This window comes from Lissotriton vulgaris, chromosome 5 (assembly GCF_964263255.1).
Source record: "Lissotriton vulgaris chromosome 5, aLisVul1.2, whole genome shotgun sequence".
Classification (NCBI taxonomy): Eukaryota; Metazoa; Chordata; class Amphibia; order Caudata; family Salamandridae; genus Lissotriton; species Lissotriton vulgaris.
The window spans coordinates 1546529751-1546542827 of NC_141693.1; the positions used below are offsets into that span (position 1 = coordinate 1546529751).

At 39.7% G+C, this 13077-nt stretch overlaps 14 non-coding genes across 14 annotated transcripts; all 14 read right to left on the reverse strand.

Annotated features, from left to right (window-relative positions):
• Positions 1-664: 664 nt before the first annotated feature.
• Positions 665-737, reverse strand: TRNAR-UCG (transfer RNA arginine (anticodon UCG)). Its single transcript has one exon. It is a non-coding gene; the product is annotated as a tRNA-Arg (tRNA).
• A 644-nt stretch (positions 738-1381) lies between these two features.
• Positions 1382-1454, reverse strand: TRNAR-CCU (transfer RNA arginine (anticodon CCU)). The gene has a single exon. It is a non-coding gene; the product is annotated as a tRNA-Arg (tRNA).
• A 1519-nt stretch (positions 1455-2973) lies between these two features.
• On the reverse strand, positions 2974-3047 carry TRNAR-CCU (transfer RNA arginine (anticodon CCU)). The gene has a single exon. It is a non-coding gene; the product is annotated as a tRNA-Arg (tRNA).
• An 804-nt stretch (positions 3048-3851) lies between these two features.
• On the reverse strand, positions 3852-3924 carry TRNAR-UCG (transfer RNA arginine (anticodon UCG)). Its single transcript has one exon. It is a non-coding gene; the product is annotated as a tRNA-Arg (tRNA).
• A 644-nt stretch (positions 3925-4568) lies between these two features.
• TRNAR-CCU (transfer RNA arginine (anticodon CCU)) lies at positions 4569-4641 on the reverse strand. Its single transcript has one exon. It is a non-coding gene; the product is annotated as a tRNA-Arg (tRNA).
• Positions 4642-6161: 1520 nt separating this feature from the next.
• Positions 6162-6234, reverse strand: TRNAR-CCU (transfer RNA arginine (anticodon CCU)). The gene has a single exon. It is a non-coding gene; the product is annotated as a tRNA-Arg (tRNA).
• An 804-nt stretch (positions 6235-7038) lies between these two features.
• TRNAR-UCG (transfer RNA arginine (anticodon UCG)) lies at positions 7039-7111 on the reverse strand. The gene has a single exon. It is a non-coding gene; the product is annotated as a tRNA-Arg (tRNA).
• A 644-nt stretch (positions 7112-7755) lies between these two features.
• TRNAR-CCU (transfer RNA arginine (anticodon CCU)) lies at positions 7756-7828 on the reverse strand. The gene has a single exon. It is a non-coding gene; the product is annotated as a tRNA-Arg (tRNA).
• An 803-nt stretch (positions 7829-8631) lies between these two features.
• TRNAR-UCG (transfer RNA arginine (anticodon UCG)) lies at positions 8632-8704 on the reverse strand. Its single transcript has one exon. It is a non-coding gene; the product is annotated as a tRNA-Arg (tRNA).
• A 644-nt stretch (positions 8705-9348) lies between these two features.
• Positions 9349-9421, reverse strand: TRNAR-CCU (transfer RNA arginine (anticodon CCU)). Its single transcript has one exon. It is a non-coding gene; the product is annotated as a tRNA-Arg (tRNA).
• An 804-nt stretch (positions 9422-10225) lies between these two features.
• Positions 10226-10298, reverse strand: TRNAR-UCG (transfer RNA arginine (anticodon UCG)). The gene has a single exon. It is a non-coding gene; the product is annotated as a tRNA-Arg (tRNA).
• Positions 10299-10941: 643 nt separating this feature from the next.
• On the reverse strand, positions 10942-11014 carry TRNAR-CCU (transfer RNA arginine (anticodon CCU)). Its single transcript has one exon. It is a non-coding gene; the product is annotated as a tRNA-Arg (tRNA).
• An 804-nt stretch (positions 11015-11818) lies between these two features.
• On the reverse strand, positions 11819-11891 carry TRNAR-UCG (transfer RNA arginine (anticodon UCG)). Its single transcript has one exon. It is a non-coding gene; the product is annotated as a tRNA-Arg (tRNA).
• A 644-nt stretch (positions 11892-12535) lies between these two features.
• Positions 12536-12608, reverse strand: TRNAR-CCU (transfer RNA arginine (anticodon CCU)). The gene has a single exon. It is a non-coding gene; the product is annotated as a tRNA-Arg (tRNA).
• Positions 12609-13077: the final 469 nt, after the last annotated feature.

A 13077-nucleotide genomic window follows, 5' to 3' on the forward strand; every position in this document is an offset into this window, starting at 1 on the left:
ACTCTGTTCTGTGCTATAATGGAGGCTCTGCATTTCGAGCAAGTGGAGAGAAATTGGAGGAGAACCACTTTCGACTCAACACTTCTTCTTTCCTGGATGCTTTTCTCAATAAACTAGGCTTTGACAGTGGTATCAAGCCGTCCTTGTCTTCAGCAGGACACAGAAACAGGCACCAAGTCTCCTAACCAAGTTCAACCACACTCTGCAACTTAATAGACCAATGCTTTACAAATTAGCCAACTGTGTCATCAGCAAAGGCAGCCAATGTGCCAATCCTTTATAATTTTTCTGTAGTACTTCTCTTTCTCGTAGGCTAAATTAGCACTTTAACTGCACAAATCGTACAGATTTTACACTTGAAGCACACCATGAACACATACTTACACACCTTGCATTTCATCTACACACCCTTAAGCTAAAAACCCATTCTGTCAAGTCCAAATTCTGCAACCCTATTACATATTCAGTGCTTGTACATAGAAGCACTTCTTAATGCCACTAACATGAACAAGATTTTAGGCTGAAGATGCAATCTAAATGACTGTGCAGTATGTACTCCACTTCATGAATAATTAGGAATGAGAACATGATGGCTATAAGAGTATTGGAAGAGCCTGCTTCCATTCTGAACGGAAAGCTGAGTTGTGTGTCCATTGGCAAAAACCAACCACGAAGGGACTCGAACCCTCAATCTTCTGATCCGAAGTCAGACACCTTATCCATTAGGCCACGCGGCCATATGTCCTGCTGTGCTTATTTTTATAATGTAGGTGGTATACAAGGATGGGAAATATGATATTGATAGTTATTTAGGTTTACATCCCATTGTGTTTTTTCAGCTCCTTTCAATTAAAGCTCTCTTTTGGAATCTATATAATGAGAATGTCACCAGTACGATAAGCTTTTGTTTTCTTTTTTGCATTTAAACCTCTTTCTTCATGAGATTAAAGCTCAGTTGTATGCTTTACATAGCTCTGGATATTTCCAGAAGTGGAGAGAAACTGTTTTGACAGTAGTACAAACTGCTCCTTTCTGGATATGCCAATTTACACACGCTCAAAGGTTGTATACGTTTCATGAATCCTGCCTTGCCCTATTCAAGTAGCTGAAAGCCTGTCACCACCTCTAGAAACAACAGTTACACCAATCCAATTCAGATCATTTTTTCCAAAGGAATATCTTCTGCCGGGTCAAAGTTGCATCTGACAAAGATAGGTGTTTAAAAATCTACTTTGTAGTTTCAGAACACCAACATGAGTCCGGAGAGTGCAGAAGTAAAATGGTACCATTTCAAAGTTCCTAATACCTCATAAGCTTCTGAGCGGAAGCATGTAATAAATATATAAATTTTTCTAGAAAAGTAATAGTGGATATTGGTTTTCACCTCAGATGGGACTCGAACCCACAATCCCTGGCTTAGGAGGCCAGTGCCTTATCTATTAGGCCACTGAGGCACAGATAAACACCTGCATTCTAGAGGCATTATTTAAATGTATTCAATCGTCAAACACTGGTGTCTGCACACAGGACGTTTCTCAGTTCTCTCCATAAGTAAACTTCCCATTTTCATCCTCTTCCATCCCCGACTTTAACACTCTGTTCTGTGCTATAATGGAGGCTCTGCATTTCGAGCAAGTGGAGAGAAATTGGAGGAGAACCACTTTCGACTCAACACTTCTTCTTTCCTGGATGCTTTTCTCAATAAACTGGGCTTTGACAGTGGTTTCAAGCCGTCAGTGTCTTCAGCAGGACACAGAAAGAGGCACCAAGTCTCCTAACCAAGTTCAACCACACTCAGCAACTTAATATACCAATGCTTTACAGATTAGCCAACTGTGTCATCAGCAAAGGCAGCCAATGTGCCAATCCTTTATAATTCTTCTGTAGTACTTTTCTTTCTCGTAGGCAAAATTAGCACTTTAACTGCACAAATCATACAGATTTTATACTTGAAGCACTCCATGGACACATACTTACACAACTTGCATTTCATCTATACACCCTTAAGCTAAAAACCCATTCTGTCAAGTCAAAATTCTGCAACCCTATTACATATTCCGTGTGTGTACATAGAAGCACTTCTTAATGCCACTAACATGAACAAGATTTTAGGCTGAAGATGCAATCTAAATGACTGTGCAGTATGTACTCCACTTCATGAATAATTAGTAATGAGAACATGATGGCTATAAGAGTATTGGAAGAGCCTGCTTCCATTCTGAATGGAAATCTGAGTTGTGTGACCATTGGCAAAAACCGACCACGCAGGAACTCGAACCCTCAATCTTCTGATCCGAAGTCAGACGCCTTATCCATTAGGCCACGCGGTCATATGTCCTGCTGTGCTTATTTTTATAATGTAGGTGGTATGCAAGGATGGGAAATATGATATTGATAGTTATTTAGGTTTACATCCCATTGTGTGTTTTCAGCTCCTTTCAATTAAAGCACTCTTTTGGAATCTATATAATGAAAATGTCACCAGTACGATAAGCTTTTGTTTTCTTTTTTGCATTTAAACCTCTTTCTTCATGAGAATAAAGCTCATTTGTACGCTTTACATAGCTCTGGATATTTCTAGAGGTGGAGAGAAACTGTTTTGACAGTAGTAAAAACTGCTCCTTTCTGGATATGCCAATTTACACACGCTCAAAGGTTGTATACGTTTCATGAATCCTGACTTGCCCTATTCAAGTAGCTTAAAGCCTGTCACCACCTCTAGAAACAACAGTTACACCAATCCAATTCAAATCATTTTTTCCAAAGGAATATCTTCTGCCGGGTCAAAGTTGCATCTGACAAAGATAGGTGTTTAAAAATCTACTTTGTAGTTTCAGAACACCAACATGACTCTGAAGAGTACAGAAGTAAAATGGTACCATTTCAAAGTTCCTAATACCACATAAGCTTCTGAGCGGAAGCATGTAATATATATATCAATTTTTCTGGAAAAGCAAGAGTGGATATTGGTTTTCACCTCAGATGGGACTCGAACCCACAATCCCTGGCTTAGGAGGCCAGTGCCTTATCCATTAGGCCACTGAGGGACAGATAAACACTTGCAGTCTAGAGGCATTATTTAAATGTATTCAATCGTCAAACACTGGTGTCTGCACACAGGACATTTCTCAGTTCTCTCCATAAGTAAACTTCCCATTTTCATCCTCTTCCATCCCCGACTTTAACACTCTGTTCTGTGCTATAATGGACGCTCTGCATTTCGAGCAAGTGGAGAGAAATTGGAGGAGAACCACTCTCGACTCAACACTTCTTCTTTCCTGGATGCTTTTCTCAATAAACTGGGCTTTGACAGTGGTATCAAGCCGTCCTTGTCTTCAGCAGGACACAGAAACAGGCACCAAGTCTCCTAACCAAGTTCAACCACACTCTGCAACTTAATAGACCAATGCTTTACAAATTAGCCAACTGTGTCATCAGCAAAGGCAGCCAATGTGCCAATCCTTTATAATTCTTCTGTAGTACTTTTCTTTCTCGTAGGCAAAATTAGCACTTTAACTGCACAAATCATACAGATTTTTACACTTGAAGCACTCCATGAACACATACTTACACACCTTGCATTTCATCTACACATCCTTAAGCTAAAAACCCATTCTGTCAAGTCAAAATTCTGCAACCCTATTACATATTCAGTGCGTGTACATAGAAGCACTTCTTAATGCCACTAACATGGACAAGATTTTAGGCTGAAGATGCAATCTAAATGACTGTGCAGTATGTACTCCACTTCATGAATAATTAGGAATGAGAACATGATGGCTATAAGAGTATTGGAAGAGCCTGCTTCCATTCTGAACGGAAAGCTGAGTTGTGTGTCCATTGTCAAAAACCGACCACGAAGGGACTCGAACCCTCAATCTTCTGATCCGAAGTCAGACACCTTATCCATTAGGCCACGCGGTCATATGTCCTGCTGTGCTTATTTTTATAATGTAGGTAGTATGCAAGGATGGGAAATATGATATTGATAGTTATTTAGTTTTACATCCCATTGTGTTTTTTCAGCTCCTTTCAATTAAAGCACTCTTTTGGAATCTATATAATGAGAATGTCACCAGTACGATAAGCTTTTGTTTTCTTTTTTTCATTTAAACCTCTTTCTTCATGAGATTAAAGCTCAGTTGTATGCTTTACATAGCTCTGGATATTTCCAGAAGTGGAGAGAAACTGTTTTGACAGTAGTACAAACTGCTCCTTTCTGGATATGCCAATTTACACACGCTCAAAGGTTGTATACGTTTCATGAATCCTGACTTGCCCTATTCAAGTAGCTGAAAGCCTGTCACCACCTCTAGAAACAACAGTTACACCAATCCAATTCAAATCATTTTTTCCAAAGGTATATCTTCTGCCGGGTCAAAGTTGCATCTGACAAAGATAGGTGTTTAAAAATCTACTTTGTAGTTTCAGAACACCAACATGACCCTGAAGAGTACAGAAGTAAAATGGTACCATTTCAAAGTTCCTAATACCTCATAAGCTTCTGAGCGGAAGCATGTTATAAATATATACATTTTTCTGGAAAAGTAAGAGCGGATATTGGTTTTCACCTCAGATGGGACTCGAACCCACAATCCCTGGCTTAGGAGGCCAGTGCCTTATCCATTAGGCCACTGAGGCACAGATAAACACTTGCAGTCTAGAGGCTTTATTTAAATGTATTCAATCGTCAAACACTGGTGTCTGCACACAGGACATTTCTCAGTTCTCTCCATAAGTAAACTTCCCATTTTCATCCTCTTCCATCCCCGACTTTAACACTCTGTTCTGTGCTATAATGGAGGCTCTGCATTTCGAGCAAGTGGAGAGAAATTGGAGGAGAACCACTTTCGACTCAACACTTCTTCTTTCCTGGATGCTTTTCTCAATAAACTGGGCTTCGACAGTGGTATCAAGCCGTCCTTGTCTTCAGCAGGACACAGAAAGAGGCACCAAGTCTCCTAACCAAGTTCAACCACACTCTGCAACTTAATAGACCAATGCTTTACAAATTAGCCAACTGTGTCATCAGCAAAGGCAGCCAATGTGCCAATCCTTTATAATTCTTCTGTAGTACTTTTCTTTTTCGTAGGCAAAATTATCACTTTAACTGCACAAATCATACAGATTTTACACTTGAAGAACTCCATGAACACATACTTACACACCTTGCATTTCATCTACACACCCTTAAGCTAAAAACCCATTCTGTCAAGTCAAAATTCTGCAACCCTATTACATATTCAGTTCGTGTACATAGAAGCACTTCTTAATGCCACTAACATGGACAAGATTTTAGGCTGAAGATGCAATCTAAATGACTGTGCAGTATGTACTCCACTTCATGAATAATTAGGAATGAGAACATGATGGCTAAAAGAGTATTGGAAGAGCCTGCTTCCATTCTGAACAGAAAGCTGAGTTGTGTGTCCATTGGCAAAAACCGACCACGAAGGGACTCGAACCCTCAATCTTCTGATCCGAAGTCAGACAACTTATCCATTAGGCCACGCGGTCATATGTCCTGCTGTGCTTATTTTTATAATGTAGGTAGTATGCAAGGATGGGAAATATGATATTGATAGTTATTTAGGTTTACATCCCATTGTGTTTTTTCAGCTCCTTTCAATTAAAGCACTCTTTTGGAATCTATATAATGAGAATGTCACCAGTACGATAAGCTTTTGTTTTCTTTTTTGCATTTAAACCTCTTTCTTCATGAGATTAAAGCTCAGTTGTATGCTTTACATAGCTCTGGATATTTTTAGAAGTGGAGAGAAACTGTTTTGACAGTAGTACAAACTGCTCCTTTCTGGATATGCCAATTTACACACGCTCAAAGGTTGTATACGTTTCATGAATCCTGACTTGCCCTATTCACGTAGCTGAAAGCCTGTCAGCACCTCTAGAAACAACAGTTACACCAATCCAATTCAAATCATTTTTTCCAAAGGTATATCTTCTGCCGGGTCAAAGTTGCATCTGACAAAGACAGGTGTTTAAAAATCTACTTTGTAGTTTCAGAACACCAACATGACCCTGAAGAGTACAGAAGTAAAATGGTACCATTTCAAAGTTCCTAATACCTCATAAGCTTCTGAGCGGAAGCATGTAATAAATATATCAATTTTTCTGGAAAAGTAAGAGTGGATATTGGTTTTCACCTCAGATGGGATTCGAACCCACAATCCCTGGCTTAGGAGGCCAGTGCCTTATCCATTAGGCCACTGAGGCACAGATGAACACTTGCAGTCTAGAGGCATTATATAAATGTATTCAATCATCAAACACTGGTGTCTGCACACAGGACATTTCTCAGTTCTCTCCATAAGTAAACTTCCCATTTTCATCCTCTTCCATCCCCGACTTTAACACTCTGTTCTGTGCTATAATGGAGGCTCTGCATTTCGAGCAAGTGGAGAGAAATTGGAGGAGAACCACTTTCGACTCAACACTTCTTCTTTCCTGGATGCTTTTCTCAATAAACTGGGCTTTGACAGTGGTACCAAGCCGTCCTTGTCTTCAGCAGGACAGAGAAACAGGCACCAAGTCTCCTAACCAAGTTCAACCACACTCTGCAACTTAATATACCAATGCTTTACAAATTAGCCAACTGTGTCATCAGCAAAGGCAGCCAATGTGCCAATCCTTTATAATTCTTCTGTAGTACTTTTCTTTCTCGTAGGCAAAATTAGCACTTTAACTGCACAAATCATACAGATTTTTACACTTGAAGCACTCCATGAACACATACTTACACACCTTGCATTTCATCTACACACCCTTAAGCTAAAAACCCATTCTGTCAAGTCAAAATTCTGCAACCCTATTACATATTCAGTGCGTGTACATAGAAGCACTTCTTAATGCCACTACCATGGACAAGATTTTAGGCTGAAGATGCAATCTAAATAACTGTGCAGTATGTACTCCACTTCATGAATAATTAGGAATGAGAACATGATGGCTATAAGAGTATTGGAAGAGCCTGCTTCCATTCTGAACGGAAAGCTGAGTTGTGTGTCCATTGGCAAAAACCGACCACGAAGGGACTCGAACCCTCAATCTTCTGATCCGAAGTCAGACGCCTTATCCATTAGGCCACGCAGTCATATGTCCTGCTGTGCTTATTTTTATAATGTAGGTGGTATGCAAGGATGGGAAATATGATATTGATAGTTATTTAGGTTTACATCCCATTGTGTTTTTTCAGCTCCTTTCAATTGAAGCACTCTTTTGGAATCTATATAATGAGAATGTCACCAGTACGATAAGCTTTTGTTTTCTTTTTTGCATTTAAACCTCTTTCTTCATGAGATTAAAGCTCAGTTGTATGCTTTACATAGCTCTGGGTATTTCCAGAAGTGGAGAGAAACTGTTTTGACAGTAGTACAAACTGCTCCTTTCTGGATATGCCAATTTACACACGCTCAAAGGTTGTATACGTTTCATGAATCCTGACTTGCCCTATTCAAGTAGCTGAAAGCCTGTCACCACCTCTAGAAACAACAGTTACACCAATCCAATTCAAATCATTTTTTCCAAAGGTATATCTTCTGCCGGGTCAAAGTTGCATCTGACAAAGATAGGTGTTTAAAAATCTACTTTGTAGTTTCAGAACACCAACATAACCCTGAAGAGTACAGAAGTAAAATGGTACCATTTCAAAGTTCCTAATACCTCATAAGCTTCTGAGCGGAAGCATGTTATAAATATATACATTTTTCTGGAAAAGTAAGAGCGGATATTGGTTTTCACCTCAGATGGGACTCGAACCCACAATCCCTGGCTTAGGAGGCCAGTGCCTTATCCATTAGGCCACTGAGGCACAGATAAACACTTGCAGTCTAGAGGCTTTATTTAAATGTATTCAATCGTCAAACACTGGTGTCTGCACACAGGACATTTCTCAGTTCTCTCCATAAGTAAACTTCCCATTTTCATCCTCTTCCATCCCCGACTTTAACACTCTGTTCTGTGCTATAATGGAGGCTCTGCATTTCGAGCAAGTGGAGAGAAATTGGAGGAGAACCACTTTCGACTCAACACTTCTTCTTTCCTGGATGCTTTTCTCAATAAACTGGGCTTCGACAGTGGTATCAAGCCGTCCTTATCTTCAGCAGGACACAGAAAGAGGCACCAAGTCTCCTAACCAAGTTCAACCACACTCTGCAACTTAATAGACCAATGCTTTACAAATTAGCCAACTGTGTCATCAGCAAAGGCAGCCAATGTGCCAATCCTTTATAATTCTTCTGTAGTACTTTTCTTTCTCGTAGGCAAAATTATCACTTTAACTGCACAAATCATACAGATTTTACACTTGAAGAACTCCATGAACACATACTTACACACCTTGCATTTCATCTACACACCCTTAAGCTAAAAACCCATTCTGTCAAGTCAAAATTCTGCAACCCTATTACATATTCAGTTCGTGTACATAGAAGCACTTCTTAATGCCACTAACATGGACAAGATTTTAGGCTGAAGATGCAATCTAAATGACTGTGCAGTATGTACTCCACTTCATGAATAATTAGGAATGAGAACATGATGGCTAAAAGAGTATTGGAAGAGCCTGCTTCCATTCTGAACGGAAAGCTGAGTTGTGTGTCCATTGGCAAAAACCGACCACGAAGGGACTCGAACCCTCAATCTTCTGATCCGAAGTCAGACACCTTATCCATTAGGCCACGCGGTCATATGTCCTGCTGTGCTTATTTTTATAATGTAGGTAGTATGCAAGGATGGGAAATATGATATTGATAGTTATTTAGGTTTACATCCCATTGTGTTTTTTCAGCTCCTTTCAATTAAAGCACTCTTTTGGAATCTATATAATGAGAATGTCACCAGTACGATAAGCTTTTGTTTTCTTTTTTGCATTTAAACCTCTTTCTTCATGAGATTAAAGCTCAGTTGTATGCTTTACATAGCTCTGGATATTTTTAGAAGTGGAGAGAAACTGTTTTGACAGTAGTACAAACTGCTCCTTTCTGGATATGCCAATTTACACACGCTCAAAGGTTGTATACGTTTCATGAATCCTGACTTGCCCTATTCACGTAGCTGAAAGCCTGTCAGCACCTCTAGAAACAACAGTTACACCAATCCAATTCAAATCATTTTTTCCAAAGGTATATCTTCTGCCGGGTCAAAGTTGCATCTGACAAAGACAGGTGTTTAAAAATCTACTTTGTAGTTTCAGAACACCAACATGACCCTGAAGAGTACAGAAGTAAAATGGTACCATTTCAAAGTTCCTAATACCTCATAAGCTTCTGAGCGGAAGCATGTAATAAATATATCAATTTTTCTGGAAAAGTAAGAGTGGATATTGGTTTTCACCTCAGATGGGATTCGAACCCACAATCCCTGGCTTAGGAGGCCAGTGCCTTATCCATTAGGCCACTGAGGCACAGATGAACACTTGCAGTCTAGAGGCATTATATAAATGTATTCAATCATCAAACACTGGTGTCTGCACACAGGACATTTCTCAGTTCTCTCCATAAGTAAACTTCCCATTTTCATCCTCTTCCATCCCCGACTTTAACACTCTGTTCTGTGCTATAATGGAGGCTCTGCATTTCGAGCAAGTGGAGAGAAATTGGAGGAGAACCACTTTCGACTCAACACTTCTTCTTTCCTGGATGCTTTTCTCAATAAACTGGGCTTTGACAGTGGTACCAAGCCGTCCTTGTCTTCAGCAGGACAGAGAAACAGGCACCAAGTCTCCTAACCAAGTTCAACCACACTCTGCAACTTAATATACCAATGCTTTACAAATTAGCCAACTGTGTCATCAGCAAAGGCAGCCAATGTGCCAATCCTTTATAATTCTTCTGTAGTACTTTTCTTTCTCGTAGGCAAAATTAGCACTTTAACTGCACAAATCATACAGATTTTTACACTTGAAGCACTCCATGAACACATACTTACACACCTTGCATTTCATCTACACACCCTTAAGCTAAAAACCCATTCTGTCAAGTCAAAATTCTGCAACCCTATTACATATTCAGTGCGTGTACATAGAAGCACTTCTTAATGCCACTACCATGGACAAGATTTTAGGCTGAAGATGCAATCTAAATAACTGTGCAGTATGTACTCCACTTCATGAATAATTAGGAATGAGAACATGATGGCTATAAGAGTATTGGAAGAGCCTGCTTCCATTCTGAACGGAAAGCTGAGTTGTGTGTCCATTGGCAAAAACCGACCACGAAGGGACTCGAACCCTCAATCTTCTGATCCGAAGTCAGACGCCTTATCCATTAGGCCACGCGGTCATATGTCCTGCTGTGCTTATTTTTATAATGTAGGTGGTATGCAAGGATGGGAAATATGATATTGATAGTTATTTAGGTTTACATCCCATTGTGTTTTTTCAGCTCCTTTCAATTGAAGCACTCTTTTGGAATCTATATAATGAGAATGTCACCAGTACGATAAGCTTTTGTTTTCTTTTTTGCATTTAAACCTCTTTCTTCATGAGATTAAAGCTCAGTTGTATGCTTTACATAGCTCTGGATATTTCCAGAAGTGGAGAGAAACTGTTTTGACAGTAGTACAAACTGCTCCTTCTGGATATGCCAATTTACACACGCTCAAAGGTTGTATACGTTTCATGAATCCTGCCTTGCCCTATTCAAGTAGCTGAAAGCCTGTCACCACCTCTAGAAACAACAGTTACACCAATCCAATTCAAATCATTTTTTCCAAAGGAATATCTTCTGCCGGGTCAAAGTTGCATCTGACAAAGATAGGTGTTTAAAAATCTACTTTGTAGTTTCAGAACACCAACATGAGTCCGGAGAGTACAGAAGTAAAATGGTACCATTTCAAAGTTCCTAATACCTCATAAGCTTCTGAGCGGAAGCATGTAATAAATATATAAATTTTTCAAGAAAAGTAAGAGTGGATATTGGTTTTCAGCTCAGATGGGACTCGAACCCACAATCCCTGGCTTAGGAGGCCAGTGCCTTATCCATTAGGCCACTGAGGCACAGATGAACACTTGCACTCTAGAGGCATTATTTAAATGTATTCAATTGTCAAACACTGGTGTCTGCACACAGGACATTTCTCAGTTCTCTCCATAAGTAAACTTCCCATTTTCATCCTCTTCCATCCCCGACTTTAACACTCTATTCTGTGCTATAATGGAGGCTCTGCATTTCGCGCAAGTGGAGAGAAATTGGAGGAGAACCACTTTCGACTCAACACTTCTTCTTTCCTGGATGCTTTTCTCAATAAACTGGGCTTTGACAGTGGTATCAAGCCGTCCTTGTCTTCAGCAGGACACAGAAACAGGCACCAAGTCTGCTAACCAAGTTCAACCACACTCTGCAACTTAATAGACCAATGCTTTCCAAATTAGCCAACTGTGTCATCAGCAAAGGCAGTCAATGTGCAAAACCTTTATAATTCTTCTGTAGTACTTTTCTTTCTCGTAGGCAAAATTAGCACTTTAACTGCACAAATCATACAGATTTTTACACTTGAAGCACTCCATGAACACATACTTACACACCTTGCATTTCATCTACACACCCTTAAGCTAAAAACCCATTCTGTCAAGTCAAAATTCTGCAACCCTATTACATATTCAGTGCGTGTACATAGAAGCACTTCTTAATGCCACTAACATGGACAAGATTTTAGGCTGAAGATGCAATCTAAATGACTGTGCAGTATGTACTCCACTTCATGAATAATTAGGAATGAGAACATGATGGCTATAAGAGTATTGGAAGAGCCTGCTTCCATTCTGAATGGAAAGCTGAGTTGTGTGACCATTGGCAAAAACCGACCACGAAGGGACTCGAACCCTCAATCTTCTGATCCGAAGTCAGACACCTTATCCATTAGGCCACGCGGTCATATGTCCTGCTGTGCTTATTTTTATAATGTAGGTGGTATGCAAGGATGGGAAATATGATATTGATAGTTATTTAGGTTTACATCCCATTGTGTTTTTTCAGCTCCTTTCAATTAAAGCACTCTTTTGGAATCTATATAATGAGAATGTCACCAGTACGATAAGCTTTTGTTTTCTTTTTTGCATTTAAACCTCTTTCTTCATGAGATTAAAGCTCAGTTGTATGCTTTACATAGCTCTGGATTTTTCCAGAAGGGTAGAGAAACTGTTTAGACAGTAGTACAAACTGCTCCTTTCTGGATATGTCAATTTACACACGCTCAAAGGTTGTATACATTTCATGAATCCTGCCTTGCCCTATTCAAGTAGCTGAAAGCCTGTCACCACCTCTAGAAACAACAGTTACACCAATCCAATTCAAATCATTTTTTCCAAAGGAATATCTTCTGCCGGGTCAAAGTTGCATCTGACAAAGATAGGTGTTTAAAAATCTACTTTGTAGTTTCAGAACACCAACATGACCCTGAAGAGTACAGAAGTAAAATGGTACCATTTCAAAGTTCCTAATACCTCATAAGCTTCTGAGCGGAAGCATGTAATAAATATATAAATTTTTCTAGAAAAGTAATAGTGGATATTGGTTTTCACCTCAGATGGGACTCGAACCCACAATCCCTGGCTTAGGAGGCCAGTGCCTTATCCATTAGGCCACTGAGGCACAGATGAACACTTGCACGCTAGAGGCATTATATAAATGTATTCAATCGTCAAACACTGGTGTCTGCACACAGGACATTTCTCAGTTCTCTCCATAAGTAAACTTCCCATTTTCATCCTCTTCCATCCCGACTTTAACACTCTGTTCTGTGCTATAATGGAGGCTCTGCATTTCGAGCAAGAGGAGAGAAATTGGAGGAGAACCACTTTCGACTCAACACTTCTTCTTTCCTGGATGCTTTTCTCAATAAACTGGGCTTTGACAGTGGTATCAAGCCGTCCTTGTCTTCAGCAGGACAAAGAAACAGGCACCAAGTCTCCTAACCAAGTTCAACCACACTCTGCAACTTAATAGACCAATGCTTTACAAATTAGCCAACTGTGTCATCAGCAAAGGCAGCCAATGTGCCAATCCTTTATAATTCTTCTGTAGTACTTTTCTTTCTCGTAGGCAAAATTAGCACTTTAAC